Source organism: Notolepis coatsorum (genome assembly GCF_963971535.1).
Source record: "Notolepis coatsorum genome assembly, chromosome: 4".
Taxonomy (NCBI): Eukaryota; Metazoa; Chordata; class Actinopteri; order Aulopiformes; family Paralepididae; genus Notolepis; species Notolepis coatsorum.
In genome coordinates, this window is record NC_140168.1 from 119,847,193 (window position 1) to 119,860,469 (window position 13,277).

The following is a 13,277-nucleotide window of genomic DNA, read 5'->3' on the forward strand; positions in this document are numbered from 1 at the left end:
ACAACAAAGCCCCCCCCACCCTCCCCCACAGCAGCACCAGACACAGACGAAGTCAATTACCTGGAACTTGACGACATCAATACCACAGCATATAAAAACGGACTACACATTTTTCACCTGAATGTAAACAGCATAAAGCATAAGCTGGATGAAATAAGAAACCTGTTTATGAGCGGTAAGGTAGACTTAATATGCTTTACTGAAACTAAACTGGATCCATCTGTAACAGACCCTGAAATAGAGTTAGAGAACTATACTATAGTCCGTAATGACAGAAACCAGTATGGAGGTGGTGTTTGTATGTACATACATAAGGACACCAAATTCATTACCCGTACTGACCTTCATCATGAGACAATTGAAACCGTATGGGTGGACATTTTATTTGAAAGGGCAAAATCTGTTCTAGTCGGCACAATATACAGACCGCCAGATCAAACTGGCTTTTATGATACTCTGGATGTGTGCTTAGCTGGAGCTGAGGATGCGGAAAAAATTCGTATTGGGGATTGGAACACGGATATGCAACAAAAAGATGCACCCGTCTTCAAATCCTACAATAGGTTTTGTGATCTGCACGGCCTCAGCCAACTAATCACCCAACCCACAAGGATATGTGAATCAACTCAGACTACCATTGACCTCATACTGACCTCTGACAAGTCCAAGATCTCCAATAAAGGGGTTATAGCATGTGGGTTAAGTGATCATTATATGATATTCTGTACCCGCAAAAAGCTAAAACTAAAGGCTGGCTGTCACAAAACAGTCACATCTAGAGACCTCAAAACCTACTCTAGCGAGGCCTTTAACCTTGAACTGGAGAGTCTGGACTGGTCAGATGAACTCAATGGTACACTGGTTGAAGAAACTTGGCTTGGCTTCAAAACCAAATTTTCATCAATACTAAAGAACATGGCCCCCCTAAGAAATACTGACCGCTATGAAAGCCAGAGACAAAAAATGCTCTGAGTTTCGTAAAAGCCAGTCAAAGCTTACCAAAAGCACGAGCAGTGAACTCCAAGACCACGTGACTGAACTCAAACTAGAAAGAAACAGACTAAGAAATGACGTAAACTCCATGATCAAAACTGCTAAAAAAAATTTCATCAATGACAAAACCGAGGAAAACAAAAATAAACCATGTGAACTTTGGAAATTACTCAACAATCAACTAGGCTGCAGTAAAAAACTTAAAACCAGGTTCTCAAACATAAACATAAAGACGGACAACACGCTCATCACAGACAGGCTGGATGTAGCCAATTACTTAAACACTTTCTTCACAAACATAGCCACAACACTGGTAAACAAACTACCCTCCCACTCAGGGCAGTATGGGGTAGAACACATAGTAGCATACTACAAGAACCTAGGCGTCCACAAAGACGACTTCAAACTGGAAATGGTAACTACAGATGAGGTACTCAAAAAACTGAGCGCCCTCCAACCAAACAAGGCCACTGGCCATGACAACATCCCCTCCAAATTCCTCAGAGACTCAGCAGCAGCCATCACCCCAGTCATCACACACATAATAAACCTCTCCATAAAACAGAGACACGTCCCCAAGGACTTCAAAATTGCGAGAGTAACACCCCTGCACAAAAAGGGCAGCAAATTAGACCCGGGTAACTACCGCCCTGTTTCTATCCTTACATCCATCTCGAAAGTCATGGAAAAAATTGTATACGAACAGATCGAAAAGTACCTCGCGGAAAAAAATCTAATCTACGAATTCCAATCTGGCTTCAGAACATCCCACTCCACGGACACATGCCTTCTCTACTTGAACGACCACATCAAACAAGAGGTGGACGCGGGCAAATACTGCGGCTGCGGCATGGTCATGCTGGACCTACAAAAGGCCTTCGACACTGTCAATCACACCATTCTGATTGACAAGCTAAAAGCAATTGGTTTTGATAGTTTATCAGTGAGCTGGATACAATCCTACCTGGAGGGGAGGGAACAGATGGTGGAAGTAAACGGTACCCTATCCCCCCCCTCACAGTGAGCTGTGGTGTTCCACAAGGAAGCATACTAGGACCGCTACTATTCCTAATTTATGCAAATGACATGTCGTCAGCTTGTGACTGCAACTTGTTCCTGTTTGCGGACGACTCAGCCCTGCTGGTCTCTGACAAGAACAAGTTACAGGTTGAAAAAGCCCTCAGCTCGGAACTAGGCAAAATCTGCATATGGCTCGCCGACAACAAACTATCATTACACATGGGCAAAACAGAGTCCATTCTCTTCGGTTCAAACAACAAACTCAGCAAGACCGACGGCTTCTCGGTTGCAGTGGGTGACAATATTATCACAAGGAAAGATGAAATTACCTACCTGGGTTCCATCCTAGAGGCTAATCTTTCCTGTGACAAAATGGCATCCAATGTAATAAAAAAAAGTCAACCAACGAACGGGATTCTTGTACCGGATCTCCTCTCTGGTAAACAAGAATACCCTGAAGACTCTAGCAGGAGCACTCATTCAAGGGTACTACGACTATGCTTGCACCTCATGGTACCAAAGCACCTCAAAGGCACTAAAAAACAAATTACAAACATCTCAAAACAAGCTAGTCAGACTACTGCTTGACCTAACTCCTAGAACCCACCTCACCCCTGCCCACTTTGACAACCTAGGATGGCTTAGAGTAGACGACAGAGTACAGTGTCTCCCCCCCCCCCCCCTCAATGTACAGTTTTGCTTGTTTATACAGTGTGCTCCCCCCCCCCCCCCCAACCACCTCCAATGTACAGTTTCTACGTCAAATGTATATACTCCCTTTTCTTGACTCCTTCTGTATCACAAACAGTACTGTATTTGCATATCTGGTATGTCATAAATGTATAGATGTAGCAGTACTGACTATCTGTATGTCATGTATGTCATATATGTCCTGATGAATTGAAAATGGGGGACCCTGATGTAAACAAGACGAAAGTCTTTCTCTGGTCTGCATCCCCTTAACAATTGTGTGTATTGAGCTGTACTGTATTGTACCCATTCTACAATCTGTTAATAACGTTTTCAATCAATTTCAATCAAAGCAACTTGCAATGGGCCTGGTCTACAAGATACACTACGCGACCAAGGTACCCATGTACATGTCAAAATACTTCCCAAAGGTCAGTGAATACCACGATCACAACACCAGAGGGAGCTCCACAAATCATGTAAAACCCAGATTCGGCTCAAACAAGGGACTAAACACGTTTCGCAATTATGCCACATCAATGTGGAACGCCCTACCTAAAGCTGTAAAGGAATGTGAATCACTACCCACTTTCAAAAACACTCTCAAAAAACACCTACGTGAGACTGCAATTCGAAACTGGCCCCTACAAATGTCCTAACCTAGTTGTACAGTAAATGACCAAGTAAGGCTTTGTCAGTATTCCAATGTACAGTGTAAAATGTGTGTGTGTGTCCTACCCAACCCCCCCCCCCCCCCCCCAATGTACAGCCCTCACCCAACCCACCCAACCCCACCCCACCCACCCAACCTCCTCCAATGTACAGTTTCTACGCCAAATGTATATACACTCTTTTTCTGGACACTTTTGTATCACAAACAGTACTGTATTTGCAAATCTGATATGTCATAAATGTATAGATGTAGCAGTACTGTCTATCTGTATGTCATGTATGTCATATATGTTATGATGAATTGAAAATGGGGGACCCTGATGTAAACAAGACGAAAGTCTTTCTCTGGTCTGCATCCCCTTAACAATTGTATGTATTGAGCTGTACTGTACCCATTCTGCAATCTGTTAATAAACTTTTCAATCAATCAATCAATCACATGGAAAGAAAACACTCTGAACCAGGTTCCATGGAAGTTACTTCAAAATCACATCTGCGAAGTGAATGTTGAATTGTACTATATTTTCTTCTAAATTTCTCCAGGATACTAATGCTTGGGGATCAATGTTGTTAGTGGTCTTAAAGTGTACGCCTTAAAGTAGTGGTAGAAATCTGGAAATGCCATACCTCCGTCTGAAGAAGTTGATTCTAGGTAGGACATCCATCTTAACTATTGATATGAATAAGTGTCAGTTGTAACCTTTTTTTGTTTGACATGTTTGTTTATTTTCAGTTGATAATAATACAATAAAGACACAGTTGTTTAAATGTTTATTTTCTTAATTTAATTTCCTATACAATGTAGGAACCGCGCAAGTGATTGATTGGATGAAAATTGTATTAACAGATTGCAGAATGGGTACAATACAGTACGGCTCAATACACACAATTGTTAAGGGTATGCAGACCAGAGAAAGACTTTCGTCTTGTTTACATCAGGGTCCCCCATTTTCAATTCATCATAACATATGACATACACGACATCCAGATAGACAGTACTGCTACATCTATACATTTATGACATACCAGATTTGCAAATACAGTATTGTTTGTGATACAAAAAGAGTCCAGAAAAGAGAGTATATACATTTGACGTAGAAACTGTACATTGTAGGAGGTTGGGTAGGTGGGGGGGGGGGCTGTACATTGGAGGTGGTTGGGGGAGAGGGTCACTGTACAACTGTACAAGCAAAACTGTACGTACATTGGAGGGGGTTGGGTTACAACACAGGAGCAGAGTATAAACAACAGTACAGGAATGAGAAACAGTCTAAATGGGTTTTAACATTTTAGTTTATTTCATGCGGATATGATCTGTAATACCTGATCGGTACAATATCTACTAACCTGATCAATACAAGCCCCCCCCCCCCCCCTCTCGTCAGCGCAGACGTACTTGCTTTTGATTTTGACGTTCAACGTCAGACGTACTTCGAGATACTTACGTACTTTCCGCCAATCAGCGCACATTGTCCTGTCCCGGGAGAAATGTCGTGGGAGCGGGCGGAAGTTGCTCAATCTGGAACAATCTCCGCGGCTGCAGCTGGACCCTATTGGGCGTGGACGGGTTTGAGGCGGGGCTTCGTGGCGTAGACAAGTATTAGTGGCCTGGACGGACATAGATATATATAGAACACTAGATAGCTTAAGGCGGAGTCACCAGCGTCACTGAACCGCCGCCATCTTGGGAGGGTCAGCCTTGAGTGAGAGTGAGTGAGCTGCACAGACAAAAATACTCATAACTCGCTGAAATATTGACGGATTTACAAACGGATTGGTTTGCTATAAACATCAAAGATGTAGTTATGATACTGCATACTTATAAAAAAAAAAATTAAAGATGTTTTTTTTTTACAAACCGCTTGAATCATAGCCACGTTAATAATGCTTGTAATAAACCAAACCGTTTGTAAATCCGTCAATATTTCAGCGAGTTATGAGTATTTTTGTCTGTGCAGCTCACTCACTCTAGGCTGACCCTCCCAAGATGGCGGCGGTTCAGTGACGTCACTCTCCATTGGCCGGCAGCGCGGGCAAGCTATCTAGTGTTCTATATATATCTATGTGGACGGACGCGTGTACCACTTCCGCAACGCATTTGATTTCCGGGGTTGGCCTGATTGGCCGAGACGGCCACGTGACGCGCGTGGCACGCCCCCGCGGCAGCCCCAGCGGCAAGCGCGCTACTGCTGGAGTTCACTTCGCATTTCACATCGCTGCCGTTGGCGAAAGCAGGATGAGAGAGCATAGATTTCGCTGTGTATCATTTAATCATTTATCATTTAACATTTGAAAGGCATACATTGTTGTCATACAGAAGTACAGAATACTTTTATCCAAAATGCTTCTTACTGTTACACTGTTAGAGACTGTGCTAGACAAATGAATGACTAATTCGGTCAGAAATAACGTAACTAATAACGTTAGTAAGCACTGCTTATATGCTTATTATGTCTGCGGGGTACAGTAAACGTTTCTCCCGGTACATTCTGAAGAGCACACCGCTGTATGTTGGAGAACCAGCGGTCTTCCACTCCTCCTCACTCGAGTGAGAGCAAAGCCGCGCACAGCTCAGCCCTGTGTGAGACGTGAGCAGGAAGGAGGAGATGGGAGTCCTTCCAATCGGAATATGTTGTTTCTTTACACATATGTTGGATTATGAATATGTCTTTATAGCCATTCTCGGAAGTCAACTTCCTGTCTGTTATTGCTACGCAACTGCAGCGTGGGGGGAAACTGCCCCGCCTGGTACATTGTGTACACTATTTAGTGGAGAAACGGATAGTTAAAGCGGCAAATTAAAGACAATCAAGCAGACTTTTCTTCAGTCCTTCACAATGCCAAAGAGCTGCTGTGTTACGCGTTATACTAATGACAAAAACAGAAATCCAAATCGGAAGTTTTATACCATCACAGAGGAAAAAGTGGCTGGTGGCTAACGTTCGGCTAACTCGCTCTGATGTTGTGGTCGTGGTAATCAGGGGGAGTTTCTTTGACTCATATCTCGCCTTAGAATCACCAGAAAGGCTTTCGAAATAGTGAAATGCCATGTTGGCCTCAATATTTTCAAAACAAATCGTATGAAAATGTTATGAAATGAACAAGAATGTAATAAAACAAGTAATAAAAACGGAGCTCAATGCATGGATTTGATGGTAGAAATCCGTATGGTCCCCCTATACCAAGATGGCGGCGGTCTCGTGACATCAGAGTGTCTTCGAGAATGCTGCCAGGCTGGTCCGCGACCCTCCGTGCTGCGATCACCAGCGGGGAGAATATGCTCACGCGAGCGGCATCGCTGAGCTCTGGTGACGGTCTTATTGGGGCTTATGCCGAGAAGCAGTAACACAACATTGCAACTGTTGTGTTACTGCTTTCTGACAGAATTAGTAATTCATTTGTAGCTATAAAGACATATTCATAATCCAACATATGTGTAAAGAAACAACATATTCCGATTGGAAGGACTCCCATCTCCTCCTTCCTGCTCGCGTCTCACACAGGGCTGAGCTGTGCACGGCTTTGCTCTCACTCGAGTGAGGAGGAGCGGAAGACCGCTGGTTCTCCAACATACAGCGGTGTGCTCTTCAGAATGTACCGGGAGAAACGTTTACTGTACCCCGCAGACATAATAAGCATATAAGCAGTGCTTACTAACGTTATTAGTTACGTTATTTCTGACCGAATTAGTCATTCATTTGTCTAGCACAGTCTCTAACAGTGTAACAGTAAGAAGCATTTTGGATAAAAGTATTCTGTACTTCTGTATGACAACAATGTATGCCTTTCAAATGTTAAATGATAAATGATTAAATGATACACAGCGAAATCTACGCTCTCTCATCCTGCTTTCGCCAACGGCAGCGATGTGAAAGGCGAAGTGAACTCCAGCAGTAGCGCGTTTGCCGCTGCGGCTGGGGCGTGCCACGCACGTCACGTGGCCGTCTCGGCCAATCAGGCCAACCCCGGAAATCAAATGCGTTGCGGAAGTGGTACACGCGGCCTGGACAAGTATTTGCACTACTGCGCATGCGGATGAGGGGGGGGGGGGCTCTCTCGCTCGCTCCCTCTCTTAACTTTCGTCTCGTTTACATCAGGGTCCCCCATTTTCAACTTAACTTTCGTCTCGTCTACATAGACAGTAATGTTACATCTAGACATTTATGACATACCAGATCTACAAATATACAGCACTGTTTGTGATACAAAAATATAGTAATAATAGAGTATATACATTTGAGGGGGAATACATTTACATTTAGTCATTTAGCTGACGCTTTTATCCAAAGCAACTTACAAGTTCTGTACGACAAGTCATCAGGAAGGGCACAACTCTATCAGCTGAGTAACAATGTTCATAAAGTGTTGAGTGCTACAGTGTAGGTTAGTTTATGAGGACAAGTGCATGACAGTAAGGTTAGTTAGGGTTAGATTTTTTTTAATTTTTTATTCAGATAATGGTTGAAGAAGTGCGTCTTTAGTCGACGGCGAAAGATTGGACGGGTTTCGGCTGTCCTAACTGGGGTGGGTAGTTCATTCCACCATTGTGGAAGGTCGCACTACCTCTCTCATTGTACTGTACTTGTCTAGATGAACCCTTCAAGAGCAACGGGTACAGGGTTTTAAGACTGCGATTGTGACATGAGTACATGACACAAAATGATTGGTCATATTGTTGTGACATGTAGCCAGCAAACAATGTATGGACATACATTCCCAACCAACTGTTTAAGTTTGTCATGATGACTATAGCCAGGTTTACTTCAAATACTAAGTAAGTCAGCATCATGATCGCCCAATTTAACAAAAAAACAGAGGACGTCTCCTCTGTTTTGAGGCAGATGGAGGAGGGCAGGATAATTAATTGCTTTCTCTGCATTGCTCAGCGGCGGTGATTATGGCCTATTTAAAGCAGCTACAACTAGGCAAAAGTTCCTCAAACACCCATCGATCATTCTGTCAAGCGCCACGCCCCTTCTCTTCTCTGTATCGGTACTAAATACCTGTATGTCCCTATGTCGATATGACCCTGATGTAAACAAGACAAACGTCTTTCTCTGGTCTGCATCCCTTGTGGCTCCCTGGTCATGAAAACTACTTTTGTGTGTGTGTGTGTGAGCACAGCGGTGTCTGTGTTTATTATTATTTCATGAAATTGGTAAAATATCTTCATTTTACTATTATGTTCATTGTGTCAAAAGCTTATAATTTGAATCACTCTAAAAAAATAGTTATAGTGTTTGGTCCCCAGTTGGACTTGGTCATGTTTTCATGTCCCATCCGCTCCCATGTTAAATGGCATTTTTTACCATTTTTAATCTGCTCTCATTTGTTAAATTCTCGATATATTTACCAAATGCTTTGCATATTCCACAACCTAAGAACACAGTCTAACGTTAGGATGTGCTGTTACCGATGTAAAACAGATGGTGGCGTAATTGCTCTACAGCTAACTTTGCCACAATTCAGGGGAAGGTGAGAGAGGCTGTTGCGTGTTGCGGGCTGAAGTGATTGGAACTGCGGATACATGTTTGGGGGGGGGGGGGGGGGGGTTCGAGCGAGTGGATTTTCAACACAGAACCAGAGGCGAACCGGACCCCCGTGGTCCACAGCGTGCCAGACGCCGAAACACGAGCCCCCCATAGCCGCCGCGCTCCAATGAGGAAGTGCACTGCACGGTCCTCCTGCCACCAGCGACCAGAGTTCAAGATTTCCCCCGTCGAACCACCTGGAAACGCCCGCAGGACTTTTAGGTATCTATGAGCGCTTAGTAACGCTTCGCCTCTCTGCCGTTTCTGGCCGAATTAGTCATTGTTTCTTTTATTTTTTTTCTGATTCTTATTCAGAGGTATTTCGTCGAGATTACATAATGTGTAATGTGGCATCGGAAATGTGTAGAAATATGGTAAATATGGCTATTTATCCATTTTTTTTCGATGAAAAAAGACGTTGTATCAAACAAACACAGATTTGAGTGGTTATAATTCCGAAATATGAGTAATCTGTTAGAGATATATTGAGATTATGCTATTACAGGGTTCCCACGCTTGCCTTGAATTTTTTTTCCATACTACCTCCTGATTTTCCAGGTACCATATTAAGTGATGATCTATAGGCCCCTGAAGTTTTCCGCCCCCATCCGCGCCCCCCCTCCCCTCACACACACAACCCCCTAGGACACCTGACTACTTACTTGATTTAAAAGATGTACCAGTCAAGTCTACATTGTAAATGCTTAGAGATTATGTCTTATTGATAATATCAATGCATGAAATAATGCAACAAGCTGTAGATGAACAACAATTTATTGAACTGGAACACATGAGCACTGGGATTGATATATGTTCTCTCTTCCACTCCTCTCCTATCTCATCCTGTCCTCCTCTCCACACCTCCCCTCGTGTCCGCTCCTGTCTTCTTTTCCTACTCTTCTCAACTCCTCGTAATCATAATCGAAATTAATCGTTGTGAGGTTGCATCGTTTCACCCCTACTACTCTTACTCTGTAAAAGCGTTTGTAAAAGCTTTTGTAAATCAAACTGGTTATCGTTATGAGAGCTAACCAGGGGCGGATTTAGGATTATAGGAGATCCGGGGCCCGCCTTTTTATTTTTTTTTCTTTTTTTTCTTTTTCTTTTCTAATTTTTTATTTTTTTTGCAGGCAAGCGGCAGATTTTTTTTTGAATTTAATTAACCTGTACGTGCAATTTCCTGCAATATAGAGCCTTCAATCTTGACCAATAAAGCTGCTCTTTTCACTATAAAACTCAGTTAGATTTATATATTGGGGGGGGGGTATATCATATTTTTCATATGATCAAAAAGTGGTGGAGCAAGAGCATACCTTTGCTCCCCCAAGTTCAATAGTGGGAGAGCAGAGATGCTTCGAATGCTCTTATGGCCAGGCGTCTATGATTCACTGATACAAAGTAAAATAGTGCAGTGCAATAAAATAGTTAGTAAAATAGAATAAAATAATGCAATAGTGCATTGCAATAAAATAGTTATTGTAACTGAGGGGTACAATTCCCTGACTGTATTGATAAGTATGGTATCATTAAACCACTACCGCTTTATGTACTTTAACTACTGGCCACACAGTACATGATATAGATATGATGAACACTTTCCCACCTGATGAAACCAAGTCCACACAAATGTATAAGTCGAATATTTAATATATAGCAAAGGGTATATACAACGTTCACTTAATGACATTTATGATTTGAATGCACTTGTAAGGCAAATGAGTATTCGTAGGCAAATCAACATTGAATGTCCAATCTCTGGTTACGCAGGAAGCAAGTATACAACCTGGTTCTTTAGGGAACTATAGCGATGGTACTTAATGATTATAGCTGGATATACTAAAGGGGGGTCCTGCTGGTTGTAAGTCAGTAGGGGGGGGGGTTTAGGAGAGCCGCCGGCGATATCCCATCTGGCCAACGATTTCTTGGGAGAATTCAGAGTGCTGAACACGGTGCCCACAGAACCTTGGTCCACAGATGAATACAGTTGGGCCCTCTTGTAGACGGTAGCTGCCGGTCCACAACGAAGAGACGTGAGGCGACCTCACTCGGGGTAGAGCGCCGTCTCACCTGGACTCCTCTCGGGGGGTAGTTCCAACACTCACCAGTGTTGGCTGTTATCCATGGCATAAATCAAAGCACCCAAAGCAAGTAGATAATCCAAGCCGTGTAGGGCTCGCCGTCGTCCGGGTAAGGTAATCCAATGTGCAGGTCCACTCGTCCTAGCCCAGAACTCCTCGGATGAAAGCACCACACGTGGTCTGCCCAGCCTGGTTAAGACTCTAGATAACGCAAGGAAACGATGGGGGTACTACTCACTGTATAACTCTAACCGAACGATGCACCATACATAATAGACTATTATTAACTTAATAGAAATACGTCCCACTCGACGGTATAGTGCCAAACTATGACAATTCAACTATTAATCCACACGATGTCTCAATGCCATTCTGAGGCCAAGTTGACCATACTGCACCACACGTGTATCGTGGGTGAGGCTTAACGTCTTGCCACTAGGTTGGAGGGTAAAGAACTAAGGGCTAAGGGACTAAAAGAAAGTTCTACTTTACTTGCGCCATATATATATGCGCTGTGAACAAATAGTACCATTCGTATTTCGCCAGACGTATTCCTACGCGGAACCGGGCTAGTAACGACATGTTCGTCGGCACGATTGAACTTGAACCAAGGGGCTTGGCTGCTGGCGCCAAGTTCTTGTCCAATGAGAGAATGAAACTATTATGGGCTGTTAGTAGACTAAAGGGATATTCAGTGTATATGTACAAGGAATATACAAGGGATATCAAACGATATACAAATACTATTAAATATATATCCATAAATAAATATATATATTCGGTTTAATCTGATCCTTCACAACAGTTATCATCGTATTTTTTCGGGAGGCCGGTAAGGAGTGCATTACAGTAGTCGAGTTGGCTTGAAATAAAGGCATGGATCTGGTTTTCAGCATCCTTTTGATTTATAAATGCTATGTTTCTAAGGTGGAAGAATTAAGTTTTTGTCAACTTGTTGATTGTGATTTAAAGCTTAGGTCTGAGTCTACCATGACACCAAGACTTAACTCACTCAAATACAGTTAGCAGCTGGATAGACCACAGATGGAAATTAGCTTCTGCTAAATCTGGTGCAAACATATTTTCATGTAACAATGATGAATTGTCAGAAAAAAAAGAAAAAAAAATCATTTAAAAAAAAAAAATACATTCGGGGCTTGAGCCCAAGTAGCCACCCCCTAGCCCCGCCCCTGGAGCTAACGTTGGCTAGCTACTGTACCTGGTGCTGGCTAACTGGCTCGTTATGAGAGCTAACGTTGGTAGCTACTGTACCTGGAGCTGGCTAACTGCCTCGTTATGAGAGCTAACGTTGGTAGCTACTGTACCTGGCGCTGGCTAACTGCCTCGTTATGAGAGCTAACGTTGGTAGCTACTGTACCTGGAGCTGGCTAACTGCCTCGTTATGAGAGCTAACGTTGGTAGCTACTGTACCTGGCGCTGGCTAACTGGCTCGTTATGAGAGCTAATGTTGGCTAGCTACTGTACCTGGCACTGGCTAACTGGCTCATTATGAGAGCTAACGTTGGCTAGCTACTGTACCTGGCGCTGGCTAACTGGCTCGTTATGAGAGCTAACGTTGGCTAGCTAGTTAGCAAGATTGCACTGCTTACTAACTAACGTTGATAAACCCAGGTTTACCACACAGTTAAAACACAGCTACTTACATTTGAGGATAAACTTGCATAAGAAGTTTCACTCAAGTTTCACTGTAGATGCCAAGGCTCCATTGGCTCACCAAGCTGCCTGCATCAAATTCCAACATCCAATATACCATATAGGATGCCAAGAGCATGCTCTACATGGGATCATCCATTTCTATCTACAGTAAAAGCTGTTCACGTGTAAAGGGTTTTTATAAACTCATGTTAATTCTGTGCTCAATAGTTAAATTTTATTACACATCATCCAATAACATTTTCCAGGACAACTGTTTCTATTTCCATGTAATTGGTCACTTTTGCTCAGTTTCCATGCCTTTCCATACCTGGAAAATGAATCCCATGAATCCCATGTTTTCCAGGTCCGTGGGAACCCTGTATTACTGTTAATCATGGGGAAAAAAAGTTTTAAAAATAGTAAACAGTTAAAGTTATATGGCTTTGAAAAAAGGCTCATTTTCATCGAAATCCCTAGGGAGGCACAAGGGTTAACAATTGTGTGTATTGAGCCGTACTGTATTGTACCCATTCTGCAATCTTGTTAAAATAAAGTTTTCATTCACACTCAAAATCTGTGTTAATTTTTTATTTTGCATACTAATGTTCTGTGTCTTGAGTCGTACTTGTATTGAAAA